At 41.1% G+C, this 18,543-nt stretch overlaps 1 protein-coding gene across 5 annotated transcripts in view; it reads left to right on the forward strand.

The window, feature by feature from the left end:
* Positions 1-3,569, forward strand: part of SOBP (sine oculis binding protein homolog) — a 161,689-nt gene extending 158,120 nt beyond the window's left edge. For all 5 annotated transcript variants that reach the window (XM_019537852.1, XM_019537855.1, XM_019537856.1 and 2 more), the window contains one exon: positions 3,482-3,569. The gene's annotated coding sequence lies outside the window, so the exon portion shown is untranslated. The remainder of the gene's footprint in view (positions 1-3,481) is intronic.
* Positions 3,570-18,543: the final 14,974 nt, after the last annotated feature.

The raw sequence follows: 18,543 nt of genomic DNA on the forward strand, positions 1-18,543 counted from the left end.
TTCTGTGACAGAATTGTGCATTAGAGTGGAGAACGAGAGAAGCCAAAGGAAAAAAATAGTTTCTAGTGTTGTGCTTTGTGTTGTGTGTGTGTGTGTGCATGTGGCATTTTAGGTAATACAAAACAAGCAAGAATTTAGGGAAGAGTCTAAACACATACTTACAAGCATTAACCAACTCTAAGGAAGGTCCAGAAGAAACTGGAAGAAACTTTGAACAACTGGTTCTGTAACTTCTTGCTGAAGGGTCTGTGAAGCATGTTTGTAGACCTGTTTGCTATTTGTGCTTGATCCATCATCAGATGCTCCCCACCAAACACTCAAAGAGCTGGAAGTCTGTAACGTGGTATGTACAGGGGCATGTAAACTTGAAGGCTTGCTGTGAAAGCAGAAGGAAGAAATTCAATGAGTTCTTTTCCTCCATGCTACCTAGAGAGCATCTGTGTGAGACAGGCTGGAATTCAGCTCAATACTAAGTCTGCTTGTATTCATGAAAATTATTTTTTCCTTGTGGGTTACACATGATGCATCCTTCATTTCTCATCAGGAATATTAGTTCTTTGTTGGGTTGTGGTTAGGCTGGGCAAAGAGTGAGTGCTACTGTCCAAGAAAGCCATTTCTTTCCACTGAAAAATATGAATAGTCAATGGTTTTCTGTTGGGCATACCTGCTGGTATTGGTATAATTTGTCTTAATTGGTAAGTGGCGATGACTAAAATGTCCTTGTTTGTAACTTCACATATTATAATGGTACGGATTTTTACTCCCTTTGGATATTGATCACTACAAATATACATTTATCACCAAGGACATGTGTGATACATACCAAAGAGGAAAGTCTCCTGTCTGATCTCTGAGGATGGACCTGTTGCCCAATCAGAGTTGGCCTAAGCAAATGCACAGCTCCTACAAAAACTTCTGATCACTCACAGCAGAAAGCCTCAGGATTACATTTCACTTCCTGCCCCACACCCTCCCTGCACCTCCCCTTATACTTCTGTGGCACACCTTGTCAGCTAATATTTGTGGGGGAATGGAAAAGTAGAAAAAGTAGTACATTTAGAACTGCCTATAGAAGTGCCTAGAGGGATTTAGAGGAATAGTAGATACAGAATGGAAAGAAGCAGTTATGTGCTTCATGGTGAATGAATCAAAACATGGACCTAAAACCTACCTCATTCGAGCTGGACTGGCATCTGCGACCTGGCTGATGGTGAGATCAGCATGCTCTGAACTAAGCCAAAGTGTAGTACACTTCTGTACACTCCTCTCAGCCTTACATTTGATGACAAGGGCAGTTCTGCATGGGATAGAAGCACAGAAATGCAAGGTGGCAACAGGAGTCACTCTGAGGGTAAAAGATCGATGGTGCACATTGAGGAAAGTGTCTACTGGCCCAAACACTAACACTGATACTGTGCTTCAGATTTTCTTTCTACAAGCTGGCAGAAAGTTGGAAGTCCAAACCAAAAGATAATCTCAGTGTGTATCCAAAACACAGGGTCTGTTTAGATAATTCAAAAAATATAAATGAGATTCCTCAAGTTCTCTGAGATCTAGTAACAGGCATAGTAAAAACATCCAGAAAAGGGAATGGTGGATCTGTCTCCCAATGGGACAAGTATATGGTTAACTAAGATGCTGAGAAATAGCATCAATTACTGTATACTTACTACCTCCAATAGTTCAATGATTTAGTGAATTTTTTTAGGTAAAAGATCCTTATGACCATTGCTTTCATGCTCCTTTCCACACAAGTCCTGGGTGGGCATGCTTTGAAATCATTGTGAAATCCCTCATTTATTTCAGTGAGAACAAGATCTGACCTGGTATGCAATATTGAGATGGGTTCACTTATGACTTCAATAAAAGTTTGATCCAGTATTGTTTATACAGTCAAAACTACCACTGGTTTCGGAAAGGGTTTTTTCTGAGTAGACATTGCAGGAGCTGACCCTTGAATCTAATGTAAGAATGAAATGAAATATGTTTTATTTATCATAACTGAAGAAAAATAATTTCTCACCTTCAGAACAAGCAAAGAGGAAAGTAATTTAATCAAACAACAAAAGAAAAACAATTCTAGATGACAGGAAACGTGCAAAGAACTAAAATGAAACTTCACACACAATACTGTCATCTTCACTGACAGACTGAGAGGTTTGTACTCTTGTAGTAGCTGGTTCACAGCTGAGATTTATGACTCCACTAAGGAATGCTGCTAAAGTTAGATAGCCCTTTACCACAAGCAGTGGCAGCTCATACTTGGATTGTTGAAAGGCCTTTGTTCAAACCCTACACTAAGCACAATTAGTTACAATGCTATGGATGATAGCGTTCCTCTGAGACACTTGGAAATGATAGCCTGTAGTGTGGTGGGTAGAGGCTGTCAGAGACCCAGTCCAGAGCACGGGATTGGGGGTGGGGGACAGCTCTGGGTTTTGGAATTCACTTCCTACATTTTTCACTAGTCTGGCTTTGACAAGCTGTATGATAGCATACAGAGGATTTGAGGAAGGCTTATGACGTCGTCTCCCATGGAGACTAGCTTGTGATAAGAAGGTTTTCTGGGTATTTAGTAGATTTGATATTCTTTCTCTAATATTCTTTATTAAAGCTTTTGATTTTAAAAAATCGCTAGTGTTGTTGGAGCATGAAATGCTGAAATAAATAAATGAAGGATCTGAACTTAGCATTGGTGTCCAGTGTGAATTGTTCAAGCATCAATGCTCTGTCCACTTCTCTACTGCAAACTCAATTTTTCCTTCTGAAAAAATCCTTCATTTCAGCCTCTAAATGGAGTTTTAAGTCTTTAACTCCCTTCCATTTAGGCAGCACTGAAGATATGTTTGTAAAAGGAATCTTTACAAAGATATGCATGAACCACAATTTTATTATTCCAAATACTGTTTTCAGCTACATTTAGGCAACTAATTTGTGATATCTGAAAAAAAAATAGGGGCTCTGACTTATCGGGAAGCAACCAAGTTTGATAGTTAAAATAGTTGTTAGGTGTGTGTTCTACTCGGGCACTGTGAGATGTAGAACTAAATCACCCATCCTCTAAGCATTTCTTAGTGTTCAGACGAGATGATACATCCCACCTTTGTAAACCCTTTGAGATCTATCTGTGCAGTGCACTGTTTAATTGCACAGCATTATTGCTCACCTTTGATTTCTTAGGATGAAAGGTGCTCTGTAAGTGTGAAGGATTAATTATCGTTGTATCACTTTAGCTTGTTATCATGGGAATTCCTCCATCTTCTTTCCAACTATTTTGCTGCAAACAAGGCTTCATATGCTTAGCAATTTACTGACAGTATTAACATTATCAGACATACCTGAGGCTGAAGCAGTGCAAGTTGTCTCCTTACAGAGTTGCCATCATAGCCCTCAGCTGCATGCCTAAGTTCATGCTTTTAAGCACGTTACCTGCAGTGAATCATCTGCAATATGTTCTGACCATTTTTTTTCTTTTTTCCAGGAATGCTCACTGACAGGGTACCTTGCATGGAGAAAGGGAGCAGAGCAAACCTTGTCACTTCACCAAATGACACCAGCTGGTCCGCTCACCACCCCCTCTGGCTAAAAGTCAAGCAAATAAAGCAGCTTCCTGTCATTAAGTCTCTCAGAGGAAGCCTCAATCCCATGGGTGCCTTTGGCCCAGAAGACAGCACATCACGGACCCACACAATGTGCTCAGCATTCCTACTACCACCTCTTCTCCTTTGAGGAATACACTTTCCTTTTGGTTTCTTTCTGGGGGGATTTTCACCCTGGTTTCAAAAACCACATGGACCAATGTAGGTACTTTTCCCTCTCTGACTTCAAAGTTCAGATATTTGAGACTGGACAATGATGGATTTTTTTTCAAAAAACTGCTGTGGTTTTGCTGCTACATTAAGAATCGTGATTTGCATTGTATGGTTTTGGACCTATTCAAGTTTTGATGGGGGAAAGGGGTAATACTGGCGTAGCAACGCTTCAGAGTCATCTCTGTCCTACCCATGATGCACTTTTAAATGAAGAGTTAGAATATTTTATTGGCTAATATACTTTCCTTGTTATTTTTACAAAGGCCATCTTTATCCTTTTTAATGCCATATTTTCAGTGTTACACTTTTATGGCTTTTAATTTTTGATTTGACAGATGTAAGAAGCAGCATGAATAGTTTATACTGTGGTTTTTCAGAGACTGAATGCCAAGAGAACTCAGTAAATGTTTATTCTTCTCAGCTTTCTCTTTAAATTCCCCTAAATAGCGCCCCATTTGGGAACAGAGCAAGAGTGTTGAACTAAAGACCAAAATTCCCTCAAGGTGTAAAATAATCTGAGGGGAATATTTGCTGGGCGTCACGAAAGACTTGGATGAAATTTCAACCCTGATGGTTTTCAGTGATCCAGGAAGCCAGTGAGACAATCTCTCCATATGCATAGCCCTTTCATGATAATTAGAATGGTATGGACAAACCAATGAAAGCAAGGGGTAGAGTGAGAAAGATCCCCCATGATTCTGTTTCACTGTTTGCTTTCTCCTGTCATGGTGAAGAGAAATGTGCAATTCGATCCTCAATCAGTGGGTGGAGGATAACAGGGTAGAATTTACTTGTGTGCACTTGTACAGTTGTAGCCAAGAGTCCAAAAGTACACTAGAGCATGTATACTGGCACTGAATTGGTAAGACAGTTGTGGAGTATCCCATTCTGACAAATACAAAACTTAAAAAAAAACACAAAACAAAAACAAAAAACAAAAAAAATTCAAATCACCTTGTGATTCAGTGTAACTGTTTACTAACTCGAATAAAGCAATTGTTCACTCTCAAGTGTTCAGAGTACACCTTTTCTATAAGGCTACTGTTCGGAGTCAAGGAACAGTTTGCAAAAGAAGTGTCTCAGTCTCCATGGTGTTGGGAGCAGGGTATCAAAGCCAATCAAACCAGAGCCTTGTAGTGATGGTGCACTATGAGTACTATGTATATACTGTATTTCTATATTTTCCTTTGTACAGATTCACTTAAGTCAAGCTACTGTTTTACAGGTGCTCCTTATTTATTAGAGCTGGGAAAGCTTGGAAAACACACCGGGCGAGCAAGCTCGCTTTTTAAAAAACAATAATGAAAAAAAAAGGGTGGGGGTGGGAGAGGGAGGCTCCTAAGCCTGGGGAGAGATTGCTAAGAGCTACCAGAGAAACATCTGTGGGAAGACAAGAGTATGAAGTACTTTCAGTGTGCTTGCTTTCATTCTGGGCTCACAACACTTCTCTCTCTCCCTAACTGGTGTCAGATTTATTAAAACAAAATAAATCTCCAACAAAAAATGCACTTCAATGTGCTGGTTTTTTATTATTATTTTTTCCCTGTGTGCATAATGTTATTCTTCTTGCTCCCTGACTAATCACAGATCAAGCAAAATTCAAGTTGAAATCTCTAAAAAAAAATACTTAAAAGTGTTCTTGGAGGCTGCATCTAAGCTTCTCTTATTTCCTCTTTCTTCTGTTTTTCTCTCAGTATTTGCAGTAATGAAGCAGGGTGGGGAAAGAAAAAAATAAAACTCCTTAAAAGCATTGAGTTGGGCCCTGATCTTGCAAACAGCTCAGTTTGGGTGGATCATTGTGTTGGGCAGAGCCTCACTGATTTAAATGGGCCTCCTGTACAAGTACAAGAGTCTGCCAACTTGGAGGGTTCCTGCAAGACAGGAGACTTCTTTCTCCCATCTACTGGAATTCTAAATCTTTCCACTTACAGAGATCTGGATCAAGTCAAGCATGGAACTCCTACTGAATTGCCACATAACTTTCTGTAATATCTATATGCATATTCACCCAATTTACGCTCTGAATAATGCATATATTGGAGTTTGCCTTCCACATACCACCCTGTAGATTCAGGAATGCTGGTTCCCTGCTGCTGGAGGACCTGGAAATGTTTGGAAGCTCTGCTGCTTTTAGAGGCATGATTTCATCATCAAGTGAGTAAAAAAAAGAAAGTGCCTTATTAGACTAGGCATGCACACCAAAACTTCCTATGTTTCTATTCTTCTGATCTTTACCAGAACATGAGGGTTTTGTATACTGATTTTGCTTCCATCAATTGCCAAAATTATTAACACATTTTTCACCTTTCTAGAAACAACAGATTCTTTCTAAAAGTAAAATCCAAAAGTAAAATCTCTCTCTCTCTTTCTCTCTCACCCTCTTTAATTAATTACTTTTTTCAGAAATGAAATGATTTTATCAAAAGGCATAATGTAAGCAGAAGCTACAGAAAGCAATCCAAACTGAAGCTGGCTACACACAAACACAACCAGCTAAAAGTCTCTTTAGTTTTCCTAAAAACTTGCCAAATTAATTTCTTTTGAACCTATACCAAATTCTAAGCCTGAATACAGGGTTGGGACAGTCTGAGCATCTCATTATTTACTGTTTCAAAAAAATCTATGGCTATACTCCTATAAAGAAATCTCTGAGTATGCATAAAGGATCAACAAAATGTAGACCAAATGGGTGGTACATCATGCAAAGGAAACCTGCTTTATTTTCATGCCAAATACTTCCTCTACAATAACCATAATGAAATGAATGGAATTACACAAGAAATGATTTGGTCCTCTGTGATTAATGAGATCCCAGCAAAGTCTTAGTACATTCTGCTGGCTCATTATTATTATTTATTAGGTACTAACATACAACCATCACACCCATCTCTTTCTGGGACAGCAGGATACAACGGAAGATGCACAAGGAAGTTCTTGTGTGCCCCAGAGGCCCTTCCCATTCTTGAATGTGTGAAGTTTTGAGACATACAAGAGGCAGACAAGGTTCTTTGGGTAAATCCTATATCTTTTATTAGACCAACTAAAGTAGTTGGAAAAAGTCTTCTTTGCAAGCTTTTGGGTACAAGCAACCTTTATCAGGCTGAGGAAGCATCTACAGTTGGTCTGTGCTCTTCCTGGATGGAAAAGAATAGAAGCCTCACTAAAAACCATTCTCTCTCTGATCTCACAGTTCTAATCCTCCAAGGGAATTTACAAAACACCTTTCACAGATGAGCCTATGAACTTCACATCATCAACCTACTGGATACAAAAAATCATGGGCTAAATATAGACATTGGATTTATGACACATTATAACCTGCCTAACATCTGATACCCCAGTAACCTCTCTACTATTTACCAGGTATATTCTTATCACGAGGTCTACATTCCTCCCTCTTCCCTCCCCCCACCCCTGTTTCTCACCCATTGACTGCCTCAATTTGCATTTTCAGTGACTGGCATTCTCACATGTGTACTGGCCTCTGGCTTCTATTCTGTACCATCCAGGAAGAGCACAAACCAACTGCAGATGCTTCCTCAGCCTGATGAAGGATGTTTGTACCTGAAAGCTTGCAAAGAAGAACTTCTAACTATTTTAGTTAGTCTAATAAAAAATATCAGATTTACCCAAAGAACCTTGTCTGCCTATGTCCTTAGACCAATATGGCTACAACCTATAGCCTTGAGCCATACAAAACATTTTTCTAAAGTGAGGAGAAGCAGCTTTGTCTTGGCTCTCTAGCAAGCTGCAGCCCAGGCTTGCATTCCCTCACAGTGCCATTGAAGGCAATGAGAGTTTTTTCTTAATGGGCAGGATAGGTCCCTGCTGAATAAAGGCTTGTTCCTGCTCTTATTGAAGTCAGTGAGTATTTTACCCTTGACTACAGTAAGAGCAGGATTAAATACTGTAGACATATTATATTAATTACCTCCTATGCTGATGCAGAGTATTTTGTGGGTTTCATTTTTTCACAAGAAATTATAAAAGCTTCTATCTTTATTTATTCCAATTTCATGAACACAAAGCCCTCAAAAATAAAACCATATTCATGAGCTTAATACACATGACATTGAGGCATTTTAATTAAAGCAACTCTCGAGGAATTGTTCTAATTAAAATGCCACCCCACACACACTTTTGAGTATATCTATAGGCACCCATGTTTCTTAGGCTATAATACTGAGGGCTTGAGACTGCCTTCAATCATACTGGTGCAGCATAAGAGAAATTTCACAGAAGCCTAGTCTTGAAAGTGCATTTAACACTGCCCATGGAAGATGACAATTGGTAGGGTATACTAAAGTATGAAAGGACACGTGTCCATGTGCCTGAACACATATGACATGCCAGTAGTGTGTCTTATTGATGAAATAGCATCTGCTTTAGACTGGCCTGTGTTCAAGAAATGTGGAGCTCCTCAGAGTACTTCTGAAACAGCTATCTTGAAGACATGGAGATACTAGAAAATAATTCCTATATGTTTTCTGCAGCGATGGTCCAACCATGTTGCCTGTTAGGTCAGATGAGCTGCACAGCACTACAGTACTTTGGGTGGTTACTATAGAAGTGCATATTCATTTTTATAAGGACATATTCCTGAGTTCCCTGCCATTTTGGCCCATCTACAGCAGGAGCTTGACCTTGAATCTTCTAGATGTCAGAGGAGTGACCAGGCTAAGTCACTTCAGCATGGATCTCTCCTACTGAAGCTGTTCCACTGTGTATAAATAATTATATATTTATTGAACCCATGCCCAGGTGAGGCTAACTACTGGGCTATAAACTCAGTTTCATCTTCACACAACAAATAATTGATGATACCAAATGGAGTGATTAGGCACCTATCTCCAGCAAAGGTTTTAGTGCTCAAGGTCCTGAGTGGAAGGCATCACTAACCTAGAGATAGTGACCTGCTTGTGGTGAGGAGTACCAAAGCAGGCATGTATGTCACAAAGGATATAAGCACTTAAAAGCCTAGTTACTGGCATACCTAACAGACAGGTGCCTAGCTCCTGAAGTGGAACCCAGAACTATGGGGTAAGTGCATAGGCTCCCTATGCAGTGAGTGCATGGGGAGAACCTGGAGCTTAAGAACAAGTTCCAAACCAAACAGCTTGCTGCTCACAGAACTGCCTGAAGGCAATATGCCCATTGTGCACCTGCCTAGGGATAGCAAATATGAAACTGAGGACAGGGTAAAACTTAAATCCTACACCTTAGAAGCCTCAGTCAGGGCTGAATCTCCATCCTCTAATAATTCACAACCTGGCAAACACTGTCCCAGCTCGTTAAGACCACTGAGTAAGACCACTGATATGTCCTACCAAGACTGGGGCAGTTCTGGGCACATACAGAGGAGCCACTTGAGCTTAAAACTCAGAACATTAGCAGCTGATAGGGGTAGGGGGAAGTTTATGGTTATAGATTTAGGCACTTAAATTTTCCCTAAGTCCTTTATTGGATCTGGCCCCCTCAGCCCTGCCCCTTTTCTCTGCATTTCACACCTAGCTAGCTTAGGTATCAATCTCTGTGCTGCTGATTGCTGAGGATCCTTTCTTTAGGCAACTAGTTTTCCATATGCATTGCATATGGAGCTTGGTCACATATGGTAACACAGGTTTGAAGAGTCCACTAGGTGGCAGGGTACCTAGGAGAGAGAAATTATAACCCCTTAGTACTTTTGAGGATCTAGTCATTTGCATCTAGCGTTGATTCATCAGGTCAACAGAAATGTTATGAGCTTGCTACCTCTCTGTGTTAATCTGGTTTTCCATGGGTGTAATTTAGTGGAGTAACACAGTAGGGAACCTGACGCTCTGTGTTGGCAATCAGGGCTGCAAGGTTGACAATATGGTCCAATTGATAGACACCCTGGACCAGGGGTGGGCAATTATTTCAGGTGGAGGGCCACTTACTGAGTTTTGGCAAGCCATTGAGGGCCACATGACAGACAGCCAGGGGTCAATCAATATTAGTTTTCTAAATTTTTTAGGGGCCCTGCAGGCCGGATAGGCTGACCTGGTGGGCCGCATGCAGCCCATGGGCTGCGTTTTGCCCACTGCTGCCCTGGACTGTGGCAGGCAAGCTGGATTTTTTATTACCAGGTCTTTCATTGATTTGCTCTGCTTAATCTTCTTATGCCTCAATTGCCTCATCTTTAATTTCCTGGCTTCCTTTGGAAGAATTACATTGACTTTAACATGAGTGCTAAATGAAAAATGACTTCATCTTTGGAAATACAGCCTTGTAAAAAATAGTATAATGATCATCTAAGACACTGCAATATTTTAACTGAAAGTAGGAAACTGAGGTACAAGTGAGTTAAATGATTTGCTTGGGTCACCTGCTCTGGAGAATGAATATCACTACAGAAGTGTGAAAGATTTATTAGCCATGAATGGCTACCCTAGGCCCTTGAAAAACCTCACTAAGCATATACATTAATGCACATACAAATCAGGTCTTTGGTTTTTTGGCTCCCCTTCTACTCACCCACCCCCATCCCATCCTATCCCTTCCCACTCCCTTACAAGGTTCTACTTCTTTTTTTTTTAGCTAACGGGTATCTTTTTAAGGAACATGCACCTCTTCCCATTGCAATGGATGTTCTATTTGGGAAAAGAAAGAACCTGAGGTCACTCCGCAGTCATTCGGGATGCCTGAGCATTCCAAGATGGAAAACAGCAGGGCCCAAAAGCCTCAGAGTACTGGGGAAGACTGGCTGCTGACTGGTTTGTGGAGAGGTCCAAATTGTGATTTATAGGCAGGGTCAGGTAGAGAAACTCAACACAAAAGGGTCAGGGAGGAAGGGTGCCAGGCCACAGACTTATTGTAGGTCGACATCTAGAGCATGGAGGGGAGGGGGGAACTGAATTCCTTAATAATGTGAATTATAAAATCATTTCCTGTGTTAGGGGTTAGGAAAGAGAACGAAGGACCCAGAGATCTTCCAAACAAAAAACAGCTTTTGTTAAGGCGTTTGGCCTAAGGAGTTTGGGGGCAGGGTGGGACGAGAAAGTGCTGGCATATTTTTGGCTTGGAGCCCTGGATAGCATATTATTTTATTCTGTTGTTTATTTTTCAAAATAAAATGATTGTGAAGCAGTAACAATGACAGAAAAAAGATTGATGAAATTAAGGGGAATAAATCCCAACAACATTCCCCCAGTTTCTGCCACCAAACACACACAGTATCTCCTTTATTATATGTAGTAGCTGGATCAAGCCACTAGACCAAAGGCCAAGAATGCAATGAGATACTTTTATACTTATTGATCCTTTTTTTTAAGAGAGATTGTTTTCATGAAAGTTTAATTCACCTTTTTTAGCTTTTTAGTCTAACTGCTACACATTTTATCCTGCTTCTTTGTGAAATGCTAATCCATCAGTCGGGTTTGGTTTTCCTGGTGTAACTTTTCAGAAATTGTATATCTGCATAGCAACCCCACTGCAGGCAGCTTATGTCACGGTATCACATGTCAGAAAGATGAAAAGAACTCCAAATCCGAGCTGCACCACAAACTTGTGTCCCTGATTCTTGGACATATATCTTCTGTACTTAATATAAGTGTCAGGAAGGCAATTTCAAGGCTGGAGAGGTGCAAACTTTTATCTTGTTGATGACAAAAAAATGACACCTGACCTCAGTTCAGCCCTGCGTGGACAATCACACGAGAAACAAAGATTGTCTTTTTTCCTTCCTCTGCACCCCGCCCTCCTCCCCCCCCCAACCCCTTGTCCCTGTTGTCTGCTTCCAACTGCAACTTGAGCCTGGATCCTGAGTCCAGTGTCCAGATTAGAGATTGTTGACTCAGATTTAGTGGTGAAACTTGAGCTAGACCCTGTTGATGGCACAGCCTTGAAGGAGCAGGTTTACTTAAAGCCAAAAGAGAGATTACATGTCAGACGAGAGCCTGGCTTTTCTTTATCACAAACTTCCTGATCTGCCTCTGTTTTAATAGTTTCCACCAAAAAAAAAAGAAAAAGTGCCCACTTTCAATTCCTTCTATATGGTGTCATAAATCAGGAAATTAACAAGTGTGTAGCTGGCCTTTGCCACAGTCAGAGACAATGAGCTTTCTGTATTTTTAACCAGTGGGTAGCACTTAACATAATCAATGGAGAGCTACGTGCAGAAAGGATGAAAAATGGGGGCTTGGTCTGACCACTTACAGGGTATTTCTCATCACCCAGGCAAGCTGCTTTTATGAGAATATGACATGCCCTGGAAGCACGCTCTCCATTTTGCAAGAGAGTCATTAAAAGAAATCATTACATCTTTTTTTTTTCCTTTGGCACACATGCTGCTTTTCCTTGGCTTCTGATTTCATCCATCTTTCAGGCGCTTCATGCCTTTGGTAATTTATGTGCAAGATTTTTCCAAACCTCCAAATGTTTTTCCATTTGGCAAACTGTATCCTGAAGCCTCCACAGAATGTAACTGTAGAGTTTTCTTGTACTTGAAAACATGAGCTCTGTTAGCACAAAGATGCACCAAATACTTGTAATCCTGTATATAAATGGTATAAATTCATATAGAACAATCAAAGGGGCAGTTCCTGCTTCCAAGTTCCTACCAATCTTACCGCTGTAATATTCTATTTTATATACAATAGATGGATTTCTGTAAAAGGGTTGTTGTTTTCTTTAACTATAGTTTTTGGAAGCTTCAGGGTACCATATGGAGAACAATTTTATTTTATGGCTAATGGCTTTCTTAATACTGGCTATAAATTAGATAATTTTCCTTATGTTTGATAGCCATACATTATCATTCAGCCTTGTTATCCCTGATGAATAAAAGTCCTATGGAATTTAATGGAAAGTGATAACCTGTCTGCCCTATAGAATTTAATAGAAAATTGTATCCCTGCTGTAGACTTCTATAGGACAGTTGAGGGAAAAAAGAAAGGATTTCACCCTCCATTAAATTCTATAGCTATTAGAGTAATTTTTATAGCACTTGCCTCTTTGTATCCCTATTCAACTCTATAGGACTTTTCCGCAATAGCAGATGCTCCAATGGGATTTTCAAAGGGACCTAAAGGAACTTGGGCGCACAAATGCCAATGAAATGTATACGCATTAGGCACCTAAATGCCAGTGAAAAACTTGCAATACTAGCAGGATAAATAATTAAACAATGCTTGGGTTGATTTGAACCATAATGCAGGCTGCAACCTGAGGTGGCCTTCTTCAGGAATGTATGGTTCCTGCAGGATTTCATGAAATGCTTCTACCATGTAGTCTGCTGAGGGACATCAAATAATGGCACTGTCATTCCTGGTACAGGAATACAAGAGAGATGATGAGCAGATACTCTTCCTCTGGTCTGCATGCCTGTGAAATCATGATTGGGAGAAGCACATCCCTCTCTCTCTCTCTCTCTCTCTCTCTCTCTATATATATATTTAAAAGCATGGTACATTTTACTAGGTTATGCTTTGAAAACTATTCTATTTTTGATAGTAGTGCTGTTGTAGCTGTGATGGCCCAGGGAAAATGCAAGATGCAAGGATTTCTGTGTGTGATCACTTGGACCAACTGCATAGTCGGGAGGGACATAAACAAATTTCAGGTACCATTGTACCTTTGAGGGGTACCTGAAAGCTTGTTTATGTTTCTCCCAACTATATAGTTGGTCCAGTAAAAGATATCACCAAAAAAATCCTTGTCTTTCGCTCTCTCTCTCCTTAAAAAAAAACAATTGAAACTGAGATCTAAGCACTGGGACTGAAAAACTGAATGGTACAGGCCAGAGCTTGGCAGCCATTACAAAAAGGCAGTGTTCCCATTTGCTGCACTGGGATTTTTCCCTGAGTGGCAGACCAGACACCTGAATTGTGCTTTAGCTCCAGTATTTTACAGGGTCATCATTTCTCCCGAATTCCTAGTGCTTGCCAGTCCTGGATCTAAATGATGTGGATGAATACAGACTTATCACAGGGTTAGTGCCTCTCCCCGCCACAACTGCTTACCCAAAGTGGTACATTTAAGCAGAACTCAGATGTACACTTTGGTTATGAAGGACCAGATTCTTCTTTATTAGGGTATCAACCCATTGACTTAAATACAGTTGTTCCTGATTTACACCAGTGTACGAGATCCAGATCAATGTTAGTAACTTTTTTTTAAAACTGGATGGTGCGTGAACAGAGAGCACTTTAAGAGCCAAATGCTGTTTTCATTTACATGGGTTTAAATCCAATGTCACTACAACGAAGTCAGTGGAATAGCTTCAGATTGACATTGGTGTGGCATGGAGCAGAATTTGCAGCTGATTGTACACATTTCATTGCAGCCTGCTGAATTACAGTGACATTTCTCTGGAGATCCACATGACATCCACATTAGTAGCAAAAGACTTCATTGTGATCAGTGCTATTACAGTGAATTAATTAATTTTATATCACTTAAAATAAACTATTCTCTGACTAAATCAAATTAAGAATATTATCAGCGTAGGCGTGAAGCATATTTTCCTCTACTAATTTACTTCCTCTTAAGTGATTTTAGGTTTTTGTTTATCTTATTTGATTGATAATGTAACCTGCTCAATTATGAATATACATTAAAAAATCACATGCATCCAACAATGAGGAAATAGGATATTTGGAGATGGCTATTGCCCAGGGCACCTACAGGGCAAGATTTAGCCTTACCGATAAGCTCAAACAGCAGCATCATGATGCAGTATTCCCTATTTTATGTAGCTTGTTTTTTTCTTTTTGTTTTTTGTTTTTGACTGCCCAAATGATTTTCCTGCTTTCTCAGACTCCTCCACTCTACAACCAATTTGCTCTTCCAGAACTGATCGACTTGTACAGCAGGTCACCACCCCTGCTGAAATCAGCCAACAAGCCGACCATAACCCCAGCAGATGTTTGTGTTTTATAGGCCAAATGAGAGCCCTACAGACCAACCAAATACCAGCACCACAGATGTGGAACCTGGCCACTTGACACTAGGAACACAAAGCACTGTCCTGTCCAGCAGTGCTGGGACTTCCAGAGGAGCAGAAGGTCTGAGCGACTAATTAGCCTGCAGAGCCAACATGCTGGCCCATGCTCCATCATTCTGATGTGTGCACAGTCCTTTAATGAAACACTGCATGAGTGAAATCAGATGAGGCCCCTTTTAAGTTCACCTCTGAGTCTGGCAATCACCTGAGTTCATAATGTCTCCTAAATGTGCCAGCCTGCCATGTGGAGGCTCTGCTACTTCCCCCTACTGGATCACTGGGATGGAATTGTTGCTATCATTACCACAGTCTAAAATTCCTGCAATTTAAATGCCCTACAGACGTGGAAGAAAGTAAGATGCTATAAACCTGACACAGGAGAGAAAATACCTCTGTATATCTATTACAGGTATTCTAGTAAATAGCAAGATTGACAGCCCTCTAGAAATTCAGAGAGACTGAAAATGCTAAGACCAGTACAGCATGCAGCACTCTTGTTCAGACTACCTATTACGTTTCCTCCTGACAAGCAGAACGTTGTGTTATCTGCTCCTGAAAGGGGATAGCAAGATATTTTTCATGGTTAAGATTAAGCCCCTGCAGCTTCCAGAGCTCCCAGCCATTCCTGTGGTAAGTATTAGTACTGAAGTATCATTAGGGCATCATTCAAAAAAGACCTGATGAAAAATTTGTGGTCAGTGTACACTAAAGTGCACAGCATGGCCCCAAATGTACCATCAATGCCACAGCTGATAATATTCATTTTTAGAATGGATTTTTCTGCGTGTCACTGATGAATTAAAATAACTCAAGATATCAGAGCAGAGCCTTTTAGTTTCAATGAGATGGGGCTTAATAGGATTGTTTGTAGCTCCCTCAGGGCAGTGACTAGTGGACAGATCAGGTTTTGTGCCCAGTGATGCCTTTATGAACAAAGAGCGGGATTATTAAAGATCGTGTTTAAAAACCACAGTCTAAATTCAACCGCATTATTACTTCCTCTGACTGCTCACTGCCGTGTATTCACGAAGGTGGGGAGGACGGACTTTCAAGCAGAAATTCTAGCCCAAACCGGTAACAAACGTGGAATTTATCAATGACCAACTCCCTACACAAATACTCACGTCTGTCCTGCAAAGGATTGTTTCCATTTCACTTGGACTCAAAACCTTCCCTTCTTTACCAAGCTTCTTGGATGTGGATGTTGAAAACAGAGTCAGGAAAAGCCTCCGCTCTGCAGACCCTCTCTGCTTAGCTGCATGAGGAAGTTCTGGCCCTTGCTTTGCTAATAGAGGCGGGGGTTAGCCACACCTTCTTCTGCAACACAATTGCCATCGGTGACATGCCCTTTTCCCTTAAAATTCTTTGTTCTTACAAAAAACAGGAAAGAAAAACCCCCACATACAAACCCCACAGTCCTTTCTTTCAGCTGGAGAACAACCAGAAGTCAATTAGATTTAAGCAGCTGCCTGCTTTCTTTCTTTCTTTTTTTTTTTAACACAGCAAAGCCTTTATTGTGTTGGTTTATTGTTATTACTAGAGAACTTTCTCACAGTTATTACAGTCTGAAAAAGCCTTTGTCCGCAGGGCGCCACCCCGTGGTACTGCCATGCACATGCTTTGGGGGCGGAGGCCAATTATCCTCTCAGTCTATGGCAGCTGAACATTTCCTCTGGTGAAGGATTGTTCCACAAAGACAAATTGAGTGCACTAGGACTAAACTGAGCAATCTGTATTTAGCAATGAATTAAACTCGTTCTGGCTTTTGTTTTCATAAAGCTGAAAGCTTCCGATGAGTTTCACTGCCTGCTTTAATTATGTGGAAAAAGAGCAGAAATGTTGCCATGTAGCCACAAGGTGTCAGTCGTGGGCTTGCCAGGCTGCAGCTCAAGGCCTATGTTGCCTTCTGTTTCAGGGGCATCCCTTGGGTTGGACTCCTTGCGGTGAGGACAGCACTTGACATTATTATTCATACACAGATTTTAGCTTGAAGAAGATCATGCACATTTGCAAGCTGGGTGCTCTGCGCAGCAGAGAGAAGCCAAAAAGAGAAAAGTGCGTGTTGCTTATTTTAACAAAGGACCATTCGTGTGGTTGCACACTGACGCCCAAATTCTGATGAAAGAAAACTGAGGGCCACTTGGTTGCTCCACATGTTTGTGGCTTTTTTTCGATGCAGATGTACCATTATGTATGGGGGCAGCTGACATCCCTCCATCCCCTCAGAAAGGAAATGTAATAAAAAAATGGCCAAGATAACATTCTCAATGAAAAAAAAAAACCCTTTGTGGAAAGCCCATTTCCCACATCATCTGTATTCTGTCATAGATAGTACTGTGCTCAGCTACTCCTTTTCTGCAGTTAATCTCCTTAATATGGTATTTGATGGGAAGGGAATGGTGGAGTTAAAAGAACAGCAAAACCCATAGACGTCTCTCAGCAATGATTTTGGGCAGAGGGCTGCTTACTGAGTTTTGGCAAGCCATCAAGGGCTGCATGACAGGCAGCCCAGGGCAGATAAATATTAATTTTCTACATTTTTTAGTGGCCCTGCGGGCTGGATAGAATGGCCTGGCAGACCACATCTGGCCCCTGGGCTGCATTTTGCTCACCTCTGCTCTGTACCAAGACCTAGCTCCTCTTGTGGTACTGAGGTGCCTAACTCCCATTGACTTCAGTGGGAGTCAGGGATGTAATACATTTAAGGATCCCAGTCAACATGACTTAAATTGCAACCTCAATGACTTATGTTCATTTATTCAGTTGCTTTTGAAAATCCCAATGGAAGAGCCAGATTCTTGGCTGGCATAAATCAGGGAAGTTCTACTCACTTTCTTCAGGCTAGGAGGAGTTACCCCAGCTGGGGACAAAGAGCAAAACACGCAATATGGAAAACATGGCTCTTTTTCTAAGCAGGACTCAGGAAACAGAGAGATTCACTCATTCTGAAAGTATGTGCTTAACTCATGAAAATAAAGTATTTTTTTCTGCTTTGTGCGGTTATTTATTAGGTCCAGTGAGATGCCAGGTCCCAAAGCAGTGCTCCTCAATCCCGGCAAGGAGCATGTTTCTCATTTTGAACAACATAGTTCATTTGAGAACTAAATTAACCTCTCCTGGGAATAACCCAAGGGTTATCCCTCTAGCTAATCATAAATGCCTAAAGAATGCTTTCCAAAATGCAAAGACTAGTAACAGAAGCTAAAAGACATATGGTTAGTGCCTCACGAAAATTGGCTTAATATGTACAGCCTGACATAGAGGTGAGGGGTGTGGCCACAAGGAACCCTATATCCCTCACCAGAGGCATAACAGGGCACCCTGAGCAGCTACTCTGGGCAGGACAGTATAGGCTGCTGCACTGCTGGCAACAGCAGCACAACCAACTGCCAGTCATGACACTGGGTATTTTTGCATCCCATTGCCCTTCAAATGCGGTACATGGGGTCACTGACCCAGTTGTCCCTCTCAGTTATGCTGCTGTCCCTTATGATACTGGTACCCTGGTGCCTTATGCTGGAATGGAGTTTGCAGTCACCCCATTATCTTCCCCTGCATAAACAACCAGCTGAGCAAGGTGATTCACTAGGAACAAAACACTGTGGTTGACAAATCTTGCACTAAGTCCATAATGGAACTGCCTGGTGTGGTTTTGCCCAGTGAGATCCTGGACACAAGTGAGGATGTGCTGCTTTGGTATCATCTGCAGGATGTGACACCTGGTTCTGGGTGTGGGAGAAAAATGTGGACGGGTTGGAGAGAGCTGTC

Source organism: Crocodylus porosus, unplaced genomic scaffold, assembly GCF_001723895.1.
Source record: "Crocodylus porosus isolate Cpor-Errol unplaced genomic scaffold, CroPor_comp1, whole genome shotgun sequence".
NCBI classification, from domain to species: Eukaryota; Metazoa; Chordata; order Crocodylia; family Crocodylidae; genus Crocodylus; species Crocodylus porosus.